The following is a 12507-nucleotide window of genomic DNA, read 5'->3' on the forward strand; positions in this document are numbered from 1 at the left end:
CGCAGATGCTGCCGTGACCCAGATTCGAACCGGGGTTGCTGCGACCACAACGCAGAGTACTAACCATTATACGATCACGGCTGCTTGATGATCTTAGTGTAAATTTTTTACCTATACCACATGGGTAGATCTGAACGTCAAGATTACCTCTTTTGTAAATAAATGAGGTGAGTAACGAGTAGTTTTCCACTACTGCGATTCCGTTCTTCCCACAATCTGTTTTTTCAAAGAAAACAATTTTTCGAGAAGTTGAAGGAAGGTCCGAGCTAGCCAGGAGTCGAACCTGGAATCTCCTGATTCGTAGTCAGACGCGTTATCCATTGCGCCACTAGCCCTTTATGACAACGTGGCAGAATCCAAGAGTAACTGCATTTCATACGAGAGGGCGTTGTTACCAACTGTTAAAAGTCCAGCTGAAGGGACTGGCAACTCGCAGATGCTGCCGTGACCCAGATTCGAACCGGGGTTGCTGCGACCACAACGCAGAGTACTGACCACTATACGATCACGGCTGCTTGATGAGTTTAGTGTCAATTTTTTACCTATACCACATGGGTAGATCTGAACGTCAAGATTACCTCTTTTGTAAATAAATGAGGTGAGTAACGAGTAGTTTTCCACTACTGCGATTCCGTTCTTCCCACAATCTGTTTTTTCAAAGAAAACAATTTTTCGAGAAGTTGAAGGAAGGTTCCGAGCTAGCCAGGAGTCGAACCTGGAATCTCCTGATTCGTAGTCAGACGCGTTATCCATTGCGCCACTAGCCCTGTATGACAACTTGGCAGAATCCAAAAGTAACTGCATTTCATACGAGAGGGCGTTGTTACCAACTGTTAAAAGTCCAGCTGAAGGGACTGGCAACTCGCAGATGCTGCCGTGACCCAGATTCGAACCGGGGTTGCTGCGACCACAACGCAGAGTACTGACCACTATACGATCACGGCTGCTTGATGATCTTAGTGTAAATTTTTTACCTATACCACATGGGTAGATCTGAACGTCAAGATTACCTCTTTTGTAAATAAATGAGGTGAGTAACGAGTAGTTTTCACTACTGCGATTGCATTCTTCTCACAATCTGTTTTTTTAAAGAAAAACGATTTGCAAGTAGAAATTTCCTGAGCACTCCAAAGAAGTTGAAGGAAGGTTCCAAGCTAGCCAGGAGTCAAACCTGGAATCTCCTGATTCGTAGTCAGACGCGTTATCCATTGCGCCACTAGCCCTGTATGACAACTTGGCAGAATCCAAGAGTAACTGCATTTCATACGAGAGGGCGTTGTTACCAACTGTTAAAAGTCCAGCTGAAGGGACTGGCAACTCGCAGATGCTGCCGTGACCCGGATTCGAACCGGGGTTGCTGCGACCACAACGCAGAGTACTGACCACTATACGATCACGGCTGCTTGGTGATCTTAGTGTAAATTTTTTACCTATACCACATGGGTAGATCTGAACGTCAAGATTACCTCTTTTGTAAATAAATGAGGTGAGTAACGAGTAGTTTTCCACTACTGCGATTCCGTTCTTCCCACAATCTGTTTTTTCAAAGAAAACAATTTTTCGAGAAGTTGAAGGAAGGTCCGAGCTAGCCAGGAGTCGAACCTGGAATCTCCTGATTCGTAGTCAGACGCGTTATCCATTGCGCCACTAGCCCTTTATGACAACGTGGCAGAATCCAAGAGTAACTGCATTTCATACGAGAGGGCGTTGTTACCAACTGTTAAAAGTCCAGCTGAAGGGACTGGCAACTCGCAGATGCTGCCGTGACCCAGATTCGAACCGGGGTTGCTGCGACCACAACGCAGAGTACTGACCACTATACGATCACGGCTGCTTGATGATCTTAGTGTAAATTTTTTACCTATACCACATGGGTAGATCTGAACGTCAAGATTACCTCTTTTGTAAATAAATGAGGTGAGTAACGAGTAGTTTTCCACTACTGCGATTCCGTTCTTCCCACAATCTGTTTTTTCAAAGAAAACAATTTTTCGAGAAGTTGAAGGAAGCTCCAAGCTAGCCAGGAGTCGAACCTGGAATCTCCTGATTCGTAGTCAGACGCGTTATCCATTGCGCCACTAGCCCTGTATGACAACTTGGCAGAATCCAAGAGTAACTGCATTTCATACGAGAGGGCGTTGTTACCAACTGTTAAAAGTCCAGCTGAAGGGAATGGCAACTCGCAGATGCTGCCATGACCCGGATTCGAACCGGGGTTGCTGCGACCACAACGCAGAGTACTAACCACTATACGATCACGGCTGCTTGATGAGTTTAGTGTCAATTTTTTACCTATACCACATGGGTAGATCTGAACGTCACACTTACCTCTTTTGTAAATAAATGAGGTGAGTAACGAGTAGTTTTCACTACTGCGATTGCATTCTTCTCACAATCTGTTTTTTTAAAGAAAAACGATTTGCAAGTAGAAATTTCCTGAGCACTCCAAAGAAGTTGAAGGAAGGTTCCAAGCTAGCCAGGAGTCAAACCTGGAATCTCCTGATTCGTAGTCAGACGCGTTATCCATTGCGCCACTAGCCCTGTATGACAACTTGGCAGAATCCAAGAGTAACTGCATTTCATACGAGAGGGCGTTGTTACCAACTGTTAAAAGTCCAGCTGAAGGGACTGGCAACTCGCAGATGCTGCCGTGACCCGGATTCGAACCTGGGTTGCTGCGACCACAACGCAGAGTACTGACCACTATACGATCACGGCTGCTTGATGATCTTAGTGTAAATTTTTTACCTATACCACATGGGTAGATCTGAACGTCAAGATTACCTCTTTTGTAAATAAATGAGGTGAGTAACGAGTAGTTTTCCACTACTGCGATTCCGTTCTTCCCACAATCTGTTTTTTCAAAGAAAACAATTTTTCGAGAAGTTGAAGGAAGGTCCGAGCTAGCCAGGAGTCGAACCTGGAATCTCCTGATTCGTAGTCAGACGCGTTATCCATTGCGCCACTAGCCCTTTATGACAACGTGGCAGAATCCAAGAGTAACTGCATTTCATACGAGAGGGCGTTGTTACCAACTGTTAAAAGTCCAGCTGAAGGGACTGGCAACTCGCAGATGCTGCCGTGACCCAGATTCGAACCGGGGTTGCTGCGACCACAACGCAGAGTACTGACCACTATACGATCACGGCTGCTTGATGATCTTAGTGTAAATTTTTTACCTATACCACATGGGTAGATCTGAACGTCAAGATTACCTCTTTTGTAAATAAATGAGGTGAGTAACGAGTAGTTTTCCACTACTGCGATTCCGTTCTTCCCACAATCTGTTTTTTCAAAGAAAACAATTTTTCGAGAAGTTGAAGGAAGCTCCAAGCTAGCCAGGAGTCGAACCTGGAATCTCCTGATTCGTAGTCAGACGCGTTATCCATTGCGCCACTAGCCCTGTATGACAACTTGGCAGAATCCAAGAGTAACTGCATTTCATACGAGAGGGCGTTGTTACCAACTGTTAAAAGTCCAGCTGAAGGGAATGGCAACTCGCAGATGCTGCCATGACCCGGATTCGAACCGGGGTTGCTGCGACCACAACGCAGAGTACTAACCACTATACGATCACGGCTGCTTGATGAGTTTAGTGTCAATTTTTTACCTATACCACATGGGTAGATCTGAACGTCACACTTACCTCTTTTTTAAATAAATGAGGTGAGTAACGAGTAGTTTTCACTACTGCGATTGCATTCTTCTCACAATCTGTTTTTTTAAAGAAAAACGATTTGCAAGTAGAAATTTCCTGAGCACTCCAAAGAAGTTGAAGGAAGGTTCCAAGCTAGCCAGGAGTCAAACCTGGAATCTCCTGATTCGTAGTCAGACGCGTTATCCATTGCGCCACTAGCCCTGTATGACAACTTGGCAGAATCCAAGAGTAACTGCATTTCATACGAGAGGGCGTTGTTACCAACTGTTAAAAGTCCAGCTGAAGGGACTGGCAACTCGCAGATGCTGCCGTGACCCAGATTCGAACCGGGGTTGCTGCGACCACAACGCAGAGTACTGACCACTATACGATCACGGCTGCTTGATGATCTTAGTGTAAATTTTTTACCTATACCACATGGGTAGATCTGAACGTCAAGATTACCTCTTTTGTAAATAAATGAGGTGAGTAACGAGTAGTTTTCCACTACTGCGATTCCGTTCTTCCCACAATCTGTTTTTTCAAAGAAAACAATTTTTCGAGAAGTTGAAGGAAGCTCCAAGCTAGCCAGGAGTCGAACCTGGAATCTCCTGATTCGTAGTCAGACGCGTTATCCATTGCGCCACTAGCCCTGTATGACAACTTGGCAGAATCCAAGAGTAACTGCATTTCATACGAGAGGGCGTTGTTACCAACTGTTAAAAGTCCAGCTGAAGGGACTGGCAACTCGCAGATGCTGCCGTGACCCGGATTCGAACCGGGGTTGCTGCGACCACAACGCAGAGTACTGACCACTATACGATCACGGCTGCTTGATGATCTTAGTGTCAATTTTTTACCTATACCACATGGGTAGATCTGAACGTCAAGATTACCTCTTTTGTAAATAAATGAGGTGAGTAACGAGTAGTTTTCCACTACTGCGATTCCGTTCTTCCCACAATCTGTTTTTTCAAAGAAAACAATTTTTCGAGAAGTTGAAGGAAGCTCCAAGCTAGCCAGGAGTCGAACCTGGAATCTCCTGATTCGTAGTCAGACGCGTTATCCATTGCGCCACTAGCCCTGTATGACAACTTGGCAGAATCCAAGAGTAACTGCATTTCATACGAGAGGGCGTTGTTACCAACTGTTAAAAGTCCAGCTGAAGGGACTGGCAACTCGCAGATGCTGCCGTGACCCAGATTCGAACCGGGGTTGCTGCGACCACAACGCAGAGTACTAACCACTATACGATCACGGCTGCTTGATGAGTTTAGTGTCAATTTTTTACCTATACCACATGGGTATATCTGAACGTCACACTTACCTCTTTTTTAAATAAATGAGGTGAGTAACGAGTAGTTTTCACTACTGCGATTGCATTCTTCTCACAATCTGTTTTTTTTAAAGAAAAACGATTTGCAAGTAGAAATTTCCTGAGCACTCCAAAGAAGTTGAAGGAAGGTTCCAAGCTAGCCAGGAGTCAAACCTGGAATCTCCTGATTCGTAGTCAGACGCGTTATCCATTGCGCCACTAGCCCTGTATGACAACTTGGCAGAATCCAAGAGTAACTGCATTTCATACGAGAGGGCGTTGTTACCAACTGTTAAAAGTCCAGCTGAAGGGACTGGCAACTCGCAGATGCTGCCGTGACCCAGATTCGAACCGGGGTTGCTGCGACCACAACGCAGAGTACTAACCACTATACGATCACGGCTGCTTGATGATCTTAGTGTAAATTTTTTACCTATACCACATGGGTAGATCTGAACGTCAAGATTACCTCTTTTGTAAATAAATGAGGTGAGTAACGAGTAGTTTTCCACTACTGCGATTCCGTTCTTCCCACAATCTGTTTTTTCAAAGAAAACAATTTTTCGAGAAGTTGAAGGAAGCTCCAAGCTAGCCAGGAGTCGAACCTGGAATCTCCTGATTCGTAGTCAGACGCGTTATCCATTGCGCCACTAGCCCTGTATGACAACTTGGCAGAATCCAAGAGTAACTGCATTTCATACGAGAGGGCGTTGTTACCAACTGTTAAAAGTCCAGCTGAAGGGAATGGCAACTCGCAGATGCTGCCATGACCCGGATTCGAACCGGGGTTGCTGCGACCACAACGCAGAGTACTAACCACTATACGATCACGGCTGCTTGATGAGTTTAGTGTCAATTTTTTACCTATACCACATGGGTAGATCTGAACGTCACACTTACCTCTTTTTTAAATAAATGAGGTGAGTAACGAGTAGTTTTCACTACTGCGATTGCATTCTTCTCACAATCTGTTTTTTTAAAGAAAAACGATTTGCAAGTAGAAATTTCCTGAGCACTCCAAAGAAGTTGAAGGAAGGTTCCAAGCTAGCCAGGAGTCAAACCTGGAATCTCCTGATTCGTAGTCAGACGCGTTATCCATTGCGCCACTAGCCCTGTATGACAACTTGGCAGAATCCAAGAGTAACTGCATTTCATACGAGAGGGCGTTGTTACCAACTGTTAAAAGTCCAGCTGAAGGGACTGGCAACTCGCAGATGCTGCCGTGACCCAGATTCGAACCGGGGTTGCTGCGACCACAACGCAGAGTACTGACCACTATACGATCACGGCTGCTTGATGATCTTAGTGTAAATTTTTTACCTATACCACATGGGTAGATCTGAACGTCAAGATTACCTCTTTTGTAAATAAATGAGGTGAGTAACGAGTAGTTTTCCACTACTGCGATTCCGTTCTTCCCACAATCTGTTTTTTCAAAGAAAACAATTTTTCGAGAAGTTGAAGGAAGCTCCAAGCTAGCCAGGAGTCGAACCTGGAATCTCCTGATTCGTAGTCAGACGCGTTATCCATTGCGCCACTAGCCCTGTATGACAACTTGGCAGAATCCAAGAGTAACTGCATTTCATACGAGAGGGCGTTGTTACCAACTGTTAAAAGTCCAGCTGAAGGGACTGGCAACTCGCAGATGCTGCCGTGACCCGGATTCGAACCGGGGTTGCTGCGACCACAACGCAGAGTACTGACCACTATACGATCACGGCTGCTTGATGATCTTAGTGTCAATTTTTTACCTATACCACATGGGTAGATCTGAACGTCAAGATTACCTCTTTTGTAAATAAATGAGGTGAGTAACGAGTAGTTTTCCACTACTGCGATTCCGTTCTTCCCACAATCTGTTTTTTCAAAGAAAACAATTTTTCGAGAAGTTGAAGGAAGCTCCAAGCTAGCCAGGAGTCGAACCTGGAATCTCCTGATTCGTAGTCAGACGCGTTATCCATTGCGCCACTAGCCCTGTATGACAACTTGGCAGAATCCAAGAGTAACTGCATTTCATACGAGAGGGCGTTGTTACCAACTGTTAAAAGTCCAGCTGAAGGGACTGGCAACTCGCAGATGCTGCCGTGACCCAGATTCGAACCGGGGTTGCTGCGACCACAACGCAGAGTACTAACCACTATACGATCACGGCTGCTTGATGAGTTTAGTGTCAATTTTTTACCTATACCACATGGGTATATCTGAACGTCACACTTACCTCTTTTTTAAATAAATGAGGTGAGTAACGAGTAGTTTTCACTACTGCGATTGCATTCTTCTCACAATCTGTTTTTTTTAAAGAAAAACGATTTGCAAGTAGAAATTTCCTGAGCACTCCAAAGAAGTTGAAGGAAGGTTCCAAGCTAGCCAGGAGTCAAACCTGGAATCTCCTGATTCGTAGTCAGACGCGTTATCCATTGCGCCACTAGCCCTGTATGACAACTTGGCAGAATCCAAGAGTAACTGCATTTCATACGAGAGGGCGTTGTTACCAACTGTTAAAAGTCCAGCTGAAGGGACTGGCAACTCGCAGATGCTGCCGTGACCCAGATTCGAACCGGGGTTGCTGCGACCACAACGCAGAGTACTAACCACTATACGATCACGGCTGCTTGATGATCTTAGTGTAAATTTTTTACCTATACCACATGGGTAGATCTGAACGTCAAGATTACCTCTTTTGTAAATAAATGAGGTGAGTAACGAGTAGTTTTCCACTACTGCGATTCCGTTCTTCCCACAATCTGTTTTTTCAAAGAAAACAATTTTTTGAGAAGTTGAAGGAAGGTCCGAGCTAGCCAGGAGTCGAACCTGGAATCTCCTGATTCGTAGTCAGACGCGTTATCCATTGCGCCACTAGCCCTGTATGAAAACTTGGCAGAATCCAAGAGTAACTGCATTTCATACGAGAGGGCGTTGTTACCAACTGTTAAAAGTCCAGCTGAAGGGACTGGCAACTCGCAGATGCTGCCGTGACCCGGATTCGAACCGGGGTTGCTGCGACCACAACGCAGAGTACTGACCACTATACGATCACGGCTGCTTGATGATCTTAGTGTCAATTTTTTACCTATACCACATGGGTAGATCTGAACGTCACACTTACCTCTTTTGTAAATAAATGAGGTGAGTAACGAGTAGTTTTCACTACTGCGATTGCATTCTTCTCACAATCTGTTTTTTCAAAGAAAAACGATTTGCAAGTAGAAATTTCCTGAGCACTCCAAAGAAGTTGAAGGAAGGTTCCGAGCTAGCCAGGAGTCGAACGTGGAATCTCCTGATTCGTAGTCAGACGCGTTATCCATTGCGCCACTAGCCCTGTATGACAACTTGGCAGAATCCAAGAGTAACTGCATTTCATACGAGAGGGCGTTGTTACCAACTGTTAAAAGTCCAGCTGAAGGGACTGGCAACTCGCAGATGCTGCCGTGACCCGGATTCGAACCGGGGTTGCTGCGACCACAACGCAGAGTACTAACCACTATACGATCACGGCTGCTTGATGAGTTTAGTGTCAATTTTTTACCTATACCACATGGGTAGATCTGAACGTCACACTTACCTCTTTTTTAAATAAATGAGGTGAGTAACGAGTAGTTTTCACTACTGCGATTGCATTCTTCTCACAATCTGTTTTTTTAAAGAAAAACGATTTGCAAGTAGAAATTTCCTGAGCACTCCAAAGAAGTTGAAGGAAGGTTCCAAGCTAGCCAGGAGTCAAACCCGGAATCTCCTGATTCGTAGTCAGACGCGTTATCCATTGCGCCACTAGCCCTGTATGACAACTTGGCAGAATCCAAGAGTAACTGCATTTCATACGAGAGGGCGTTGTTACCAACTGTTAAAAGTCCAGCTGAAGGGACTGGCAACTCGCAGATGCTGCCGTGACCCAGATTCGAACCGGGGTTGCTGCGACCACAACGCAGAGTACTAACCACTATACGATCACGGCTGCTTGATGATCTTAGTGTAAATTTTTTACCTATACCACATGGGTAGATCTGAACGTCAAGATTACCTCTTTTGTAAATAAATGAGGTGAGTAACGAGTAGTTTTCCACTACTGCGATTCCGTTCTTCCCACAATCTGTTTTTTCAAAGAAAACAATTTTTCGAGAAGTTGAAGGAAGGTCCGAGCTAGCCAGGAGTCGAACCTGGAATCTCCTGATTCGTAGTCAGACGCGTTATCCATTGCGCCACTAGCCCTTTATGACAACGTGGCAGAATCCAAGAGTAACTGCATTTCATACGAGAGGGCGTTGTTACCAACTGTTAAAAGTCCTCCTGAAGGGACTGGCAACTCGCAGATGCTGCCGTGACCCAGATTCGAACCGGGGTTGCTGCGACCACAACGCAGAGTACTGACCACTATACGATCACGGCTGCTTGATGAGTTTAGTGTCAATTTTTTACCTATACCACATGGGTAGATCTGAACGTCAAGATTACCTCTTTTGTAAATAAATGAGGTGAGTAACGAGTAGTTTTCCACTACTGCGATTCCGTTCTTCCCACAATCTGTTTTTTCAAAGAAAAACGATTTGCAAGTAGAAATTTCCTGAGCACTCCAAAGAAGTTGAAGGAAGGTTCCGAGCTAGCCAGGAGTCGAACCTGGAATCTCCTGATTCGTAGTCAGACGCGTTATCCATTGCGCCACTAGCCCTGTATGACAACTTGGCAGAATCCAAGAGTAACTGCATTTCATACGAGAGGGCGTTGTTACCAACTGTTAAAAGTCCAGCTGAAGGGACTGGCAACTCGCAGATGCTGCCGTGACCCAGATTCGAACCAGGGTTGCTGCGACCACAACGCAGAGTACTAACCACTATACGATCACGGCTGCTTGATGAGTTTAGTGTCAATTTTTTACCTATACCACATGGGTAGATCTGAACGTCACACTTACCTCTTTTTTAAATAAATGAGGTGAGTAACGAGTAGTTTTCACTACTGCGATTGCATTCTTCTCACAATCTGTTTTTTTAAAGAAAAACGATTTGCAAGTAGAAATTTCCTGAGCACTCCAAAGAAGTTGAAGGAAGGTTCCAAGCTAGCCAGGAGTCAAACCTGGAATCTCCTGATTCGTAGTCAGACGCGTTATCCATTGCGCCACTAGCCCTGTATGACAACTTGGCAGAATCCAAGAGTAACTGCATTTCATACGAGAGGGCGTTGTTACCAACTGTTAAAAGTCCAGCTGAAGGGACTGGCAACTCGCAGATGCTGCCGTGACCCGGATTCGAACCAGGGTTGCTGCGACCACAACGCAGAGTACTGACCACTATACGATCACGGCTGCTTGATGATCTTCGTGTAAATTTTTTACCTATACCACATGGGTAGATCTGAACGTCAAGATTACCTCTTTTGTAAATAAATGAGGTGAGTAACGAGTAGTTTTCCACTACTGCGATTCCGTTCTTCCCACAATCTGTTTTTTCAAAGAAAACAATTTTTCGAGAAGTTGAAGGAAGGTCCGAGCTAGCCAGGAGTCGAACCTGGAATCTCCTGATTCGTAGTCAGACGCGTTATCCATTGCGCCACTAGCCCTTTATGACAACGTGGCAGAATCCAAGAGCAACTGCATTTCATACGAGAGGGCGTTGTTACCAACTGTTAAAAGTCTAGCTGAAGGGACTGGCAACTCTCAGATGCTGCCGTGACCCGGATTTCGAACCGGGGTTGCTGCGACCACAACGCAGAGTACTGACCACTATACGATCACGGCTGCTTGATGATCTTAGTGTAAATTTTTTACCTATACCACATGGGTAGATCTGAACGTCAAGATTACCTCTTTTGTAAATAAATGAGGTGAGTAACGAGTAGTTTTCCACTACTGCGATTCCGTTCTTCCCACAATCTGTTTTTTCAAAGAAAACAATTTTTCGAGAAGTTGAAGGAAGGTCCGAGCTAGCCAGGAGTCGAAGCTGGAATCTCCTGATTCGTAGTCAGACGCGTTATCCATTGCGCCACTAGCCCTGTATGACAACTTGGCAGAATCCAAGAGTAACTGCATTTCATACGAGAGGGCGTTGTTACCAACTGTTAAAAGTCCAGCTGAAGGGACTGGCAACTCGCAGATGCTGCCGTGACCCGGATTCGAACCGGGGTTGCTGCGACCACAACGCAGAGTACTAACCACTGTACGATCACGGCTGCTTGATGAGTTTAGTGTCAATTTTTTACCTATACCACATGGGTAGATCTGAACGTCACACTTACCTCTTTTTTAAATAAATGAGGTGAGTAACGAGTAGTTTTCACTACTGCGATTGCATTCTTCTCACAATCTGTTTTTTTAAAGAAAAACGATTTGCAAGTAGAAATTTCCTGAGCACTCCAAAGAAGTTGAAGGAAGGTTCCAAGCTAGCCAGGAGTCAAACCTGGAATCTCCTGATTCGTAGTCAGACGCGTTATCCATTGCGCCACTAGCCCTGTATGACAACTTGGCAGAATCCAAGAGTAACTGCATTTCATACGAGAGGGCGTTGTTACCAACTGTTAAAAGTCCAGCTGAAGGGACTGGCAACTCGCAGATGCTGCCGTGACCCGGATTCGAACCGGGGTTGCTGCGACCACAACGCAGAGTACTGACCACTATACGATCACGGCTGCTTGATGATCTTAGTGTAAATTTTTTACCTATACCACATGGGTAGATCTGAACGTCAAGATTACCTCTTTTGTAAATAAATGAGGTGAGTAACGAGTAGTTTTCCACTACTGCGATTCCGTTCTTCCCACAATCTGTTTTTTCAAAGAAAACAATTTTTCGAGAAGTTGAAGGAAGGTCCGAGCTAGCCAGGAGTCGAACCTGGAATCTCCTGATTCGTAGTCAGACGCGTTATCCATTGCGCCACTAGCCCTTTATGACAACGTGGCAGAATCCAAGAGTAACTGCATTTCATACGAGAGGGCGTTGTTACCAACTGTTAAAAGTCCAGCTGAAGGGACTGGCAACTCGCAGATGCTGCCGTGACCCAGATTCGAACCGGGGTTGCTGCGACCACAACGCAGAGTACTGACCACTATACGATCACGGCTGCTTGATGATCTTAGTGTAAATTTTTTACCTACACCACATGGGTAGATCTGAACGTCAAGATTACCTCTTTTGTAAATAAATGAGGTGAGTAACGAGTAGTTTTCCACTACTGCGATTCCGTTCTTCCCACAATCTGTTTTTTCAAAGAAAACAATTTTTCGAGAAGTTGAAGGAAGCTCCAAGCTAGCCAGGAGTCGAACCTGGAATCTCCTGATTCGTAGTCAGACGCGTTATCCATTGCGCCACTAGCCCTGTATGACAACTTGGCAGAATCCAAGAGTAACTGCATTTCATACGAGAGGGCGTTGTTACCAACTGTTAAAAGTCCAGCTGAAGGGACTGGCAACTCGCAGATGCTGCCGTGACCCGGATTCGAACCGGGGTTGCTGCGACCACAACGCAGAGTACTAACCACTATACGATCACGGCTGCTTGATGAGTTTAGTGTCAATTTTTTACCTATACCACATGGGTAGATCTGAACGTCACACTTACCTCTTTTTTAAA

At 45.2% G+C, this 12507-nt stretch overlaps 1 protein-coding gene and 39 non-coding genes across 44 annotated transcripts in view; 1 reads left to right on the forward strand and 39 right to left on the reverse strand.

The window, feature by feature from the left end:
- The window catches only part of cfap54 (cilia and flagella associated 54), a 174569-nt gene that overhangs the window by 30963 nt on the left and 131099 nt on the right, over positions 1 to 12507 (forward strand). The window lies entirely within an intron of this gene.
- trnar-acg (transfer RNA arginine (anticodon ACG)) lies at positions 263 to 335 on the reverse strand. The gene has a single exon. It is a non-coding gene; the product is annotated as a tRNA-Arg (tRNA).
- Positions 695 to 767, reverse strand: trnar-acg (transfer RNA arginine (anticodon ACG)). Its single transcript has one exon. It is a non-coding gene; the product is annotated as a tRNA-Arg (tRNA).
- On the reverse strand, positions 1151 to 1223 carry trnar-acg (transfer RNA arginine (anticodon ACG)). The gene has a single exon. It is a non-coding gene; the product is annotated as a tRNA-Arg (tRNA).
- On the reverse strand, positions 1329 to 1400 carry trnah-gug (transfer RNA histidin (anticodon GUG)). The gene has a single exon. It is a non-coding gene; the product is annotated as a tRNA-His (tRNA).
- Positions 1582 to 1654, reverse strand: trnar-acg (transfer RNA arginine (anticodon ACG)). Its single transcript has one exon. It is a non-coding gene; the product is annotated as a tRNA-Arg (tRNA).
- On the reverse strand, positions 2013 to 2085 carry trnar-acg (transfer RNA arginine (anticodon ACG)). The gene has a single exon. It is a non-coding gene; the product is annotated as a tRNA-Arg (tRNA).
- Positions 2191 to 2262, reverse strand: trnah-gug (transfer RNA histidin (anticodon GUG)). Its single transcript has one exon. It is a non-coding gene; the product is annotated as a tRNA-His (tRNA).
- trnar-acg (transfer RNA arginine (anticodon ACG)) lies at positions 2469 to 2541 on the reverse strand. Its single transcript has one exon. It is a non-coding gene; the product is annotated as a tRNA-Arg (tRNA).
- On the reverse strand, positions 2900 to 2972 carry trnar-acg (transfer RNA arginine (anticodon ACG)). The gene has a single exon. It is a non-coding gene; the product is annotated as a tRNA-Arg (tRNA).
- trnar-acg (transfer RNA arginine (anticodon ACG)) lies at positions 3331 to 3403 on the reverse strand. The gene has a single exon. It is a non-coding gene; the product is annotated as a tRNA-Arg (tRNA).
- trnah-gug (transfer RNA histidin (anticodon GUG)) lies at positions 3509 to 3580 on the reverse strand. Its single transcript has one exon. It is a non-coding gene; the product is annotated as a tRNA-His (tRNA).
- trnar-acg (transfer RNA arginine (anticodon ACG)) lies at positions 3787 to 3859 on the reverse strand. The gene has a single exon. It is a non-coding gene; the product is annotated as a tRNA-Arg (tRNA).
- trnar-acg (transfer RNA arginine (anticodon ACG)) lies at positions 4218 to 4290 on the reverse strand. Its single transcript has one exon. It is a non-coding gene; the product is annotated as a tRNA-Arg (tRNA).
- Positions 4396 to 4467, reverse strand: trnah-gug (transfer RNA histidin (anticodon GUG)). Its single transcript has one exon. It is a non-coding gene; the product is annotated as a tRNA-His (tRNA).
- On the reverse strand, positions 4649 to 4721 carry trnar-acg (transfer RNA arginine (anticodon ACG)). Its single transcript has one exon. It is a non-coding gene; the product is annotated as a tRNA-Arg (tRNA).
- Positions 5106 to 5178, reverse strand: trnar-acg (transfer RNA arginine (anticodon ACG)). The gene has a single exon. It is a non-coding gene; the product is annotated as a tRNA-Arg (tRNA).
- On the reverse strand, positions 5537 to 5609 carry trnar-acg (transfer RNA arginine (anticodon ACG)). Its single transcript has one exon. It is a non-coding gene; the product is annotated as a tRNA-Arg (tRNA).
- Positions 5715 to 5786, reverse strand: trnah-gug (transfer RNA histidin (anticodon GUG)). The gene has a single exon. It is a non-coding gene; the product is annotated as a tRNA-His (tRNA).
- trnar-acg (transfer RNA arginine (anticodon ACG)) lies at positions 5993 to 6065 on the reverse strand. The gene has a single exon. It is a non-coding gene; the product is annotated as a tRNA-Arg (tRNA).
- trnar-acg (transfer RNA arginine (anticodon ACG)) lies at positions 6424 to 6496 on the reverse strand. The gene has a single exon. It is a non-coding gene; the product is annotated as a tRNA-Arg (tRNA).
- On the reverse strand, positions 6602 to 6673 carry trnah-gug (transfer RNA histidin (anticodon GUG)). The gene has a single exon. It is a non-coding gene; the product is annotated as a tRNA-His (tRNA).
- trnar-acg (transfer RNA arginine (anticodon ACG)) lies at positions 6855 to 6927 on the reverse strand. The gene has a single exon. It is a non-coding gene; the product is annotated as a tRNA-Arg (tRNA).
- On the reverse strand, positions 7312 to 7384 carry trnar-acg (transfer RNA arginine (anticodon ACG)). Its single transcript has one exon. It is a non-coding gene; the product is annotated as a tRNA-Arg (tRNA).
- Positions 7743 to 7815, reverse strand: trnar-acg (transfer RNA arginine (anticodon ACG)). Its single transcript has one exon. It is a non-coding gene; the product is annotated as a tRNA-Arg (tRNA).
- Positions 7921 to 7992, reverse strand: trnah-gug (transfer RNA histidin (anticodon GUG)). Its single transcript has one exon. It is a non-coding gene; the product is annotated as a tRNA-His (tRNA).
- Positions 8199 to 8271, reverse strand: trnar-acg (transfer RNA arginine (anticodon ACG)). The gene has a single exon. It is a non-coding gene; the product is annotated as a tRNA-Arg (tRNA).
- trnah-gug (transfer RNA histidin (anticodon GUG)) lies at positions 8377 to 8448 on the reverse strand. Its single transcript has one exon. It is a non-coding gene; the product is annotated as a tRNA-His (tRNA).
- trnar-acg (transfer RNA arginine (anticodon ACG)) lies at positions 9086 to 9158 on the reverse strand. Its single transcript has one exon. It is a non-coding gene; the product is annotated as a tRNA-Arg (tRNA).
- Positions 9543 to 9615, reverse strand: trnar-acg (transfer RNA arginine (anticodon ACG)). The gene has a single exon. It is a non-coding gene; the product is annotated as a tRNA-Arg (tRNA).
- Positions 9999 to 10071, reverse strand: trnar-acg (transfer RNA arginine (anticodon ACG)). The gene has a single exon. It is a non-coding gene; the product is annotated as a tRNA-Arg (tRNA).
- On the reverse strand, positions 10177 to 10248 carry trnah-gug (transfer RNA histidin (anticodon GUG)). The gene has a single exon. It is a non-coding gene; the product is annotated as a tRNA-His (tRNA).
- Positions 10430 to 10502, reverse strand: trnar-acg (transfer RNA arginine (anticodon ACG)). Its single transcript has one exon. It is a non-coding gene; the product is annotated as a tRNA-Arg (tRNA).
- On the reverse strand, positions 10862 to 10934 carry trnar-acg (transfer RNA arginine (anticodon ACG)). Its single transcript has one exon. It is a non-coding gene; the product is annotated as a tRNA-Arg (tRNA).
- Positions 11040 to 11111, reverse strand: trnah-gug (transfer RNA histidin (anticodon GUG)). The gene has a single exon. It is a non-coding gene; the product is annotated as a tRNA-His (tRNA).
- trnar-acg (transfer RNA arginine (anticodon ACG)) lies at positions 11318 to 11390 on the reverse strand. Its single transcript has one exon. It is a non-coding gene; the product is annotated as a tRNA-Arg (tRNA).
- trnah-gug (transfer RNA histidin (anticodon GUG)) lies at positions 11496 to 11567 on the reverse strand. Its single transcript has one exon. It is a non-coding gene; the product is annotated as a tRNA-His (tRNA).
- trnar-acg (transfer RNA arginine (anticodon ACG)) lies at positions 11749 to 11821 on the reverse strand. Its single transcript has one exon. It is a non-coding gene; the product is annotated as a tRNA-Arg (tRNA).
- trnar-acg (transfer RNA arginine (anticodon ACG)) lies at positions 12180 to 12252 on the reverse strand. Its single transcript has one exon. It is a non-coding gene; the product is annotated as a tRNA-Arg (tRNA).
- trnah-gug (transfer RNA histidin (anticodon GUG)) lies at positions 12358 to 12429 on the reverse strand. Its single transcript has one exon. It is a non-coding gene; the product is annotated as a tRNA-His (tRNA).

Source organism: Gasterosteus aculeatus, chromosome 7 (assembly GCF_964276395.1).
Source record: "Gasterosteus aculeatus chromosome 7, fGasAcu3.hap1.1, whole genome shotgun sequence".
Lineage (NCBI taxonomy): Eukaryota > Metazoa > Chordata > Actinopteri > Perciformes > Gasterosteidae > Gasterosteus > Gasterosteus aculeatus.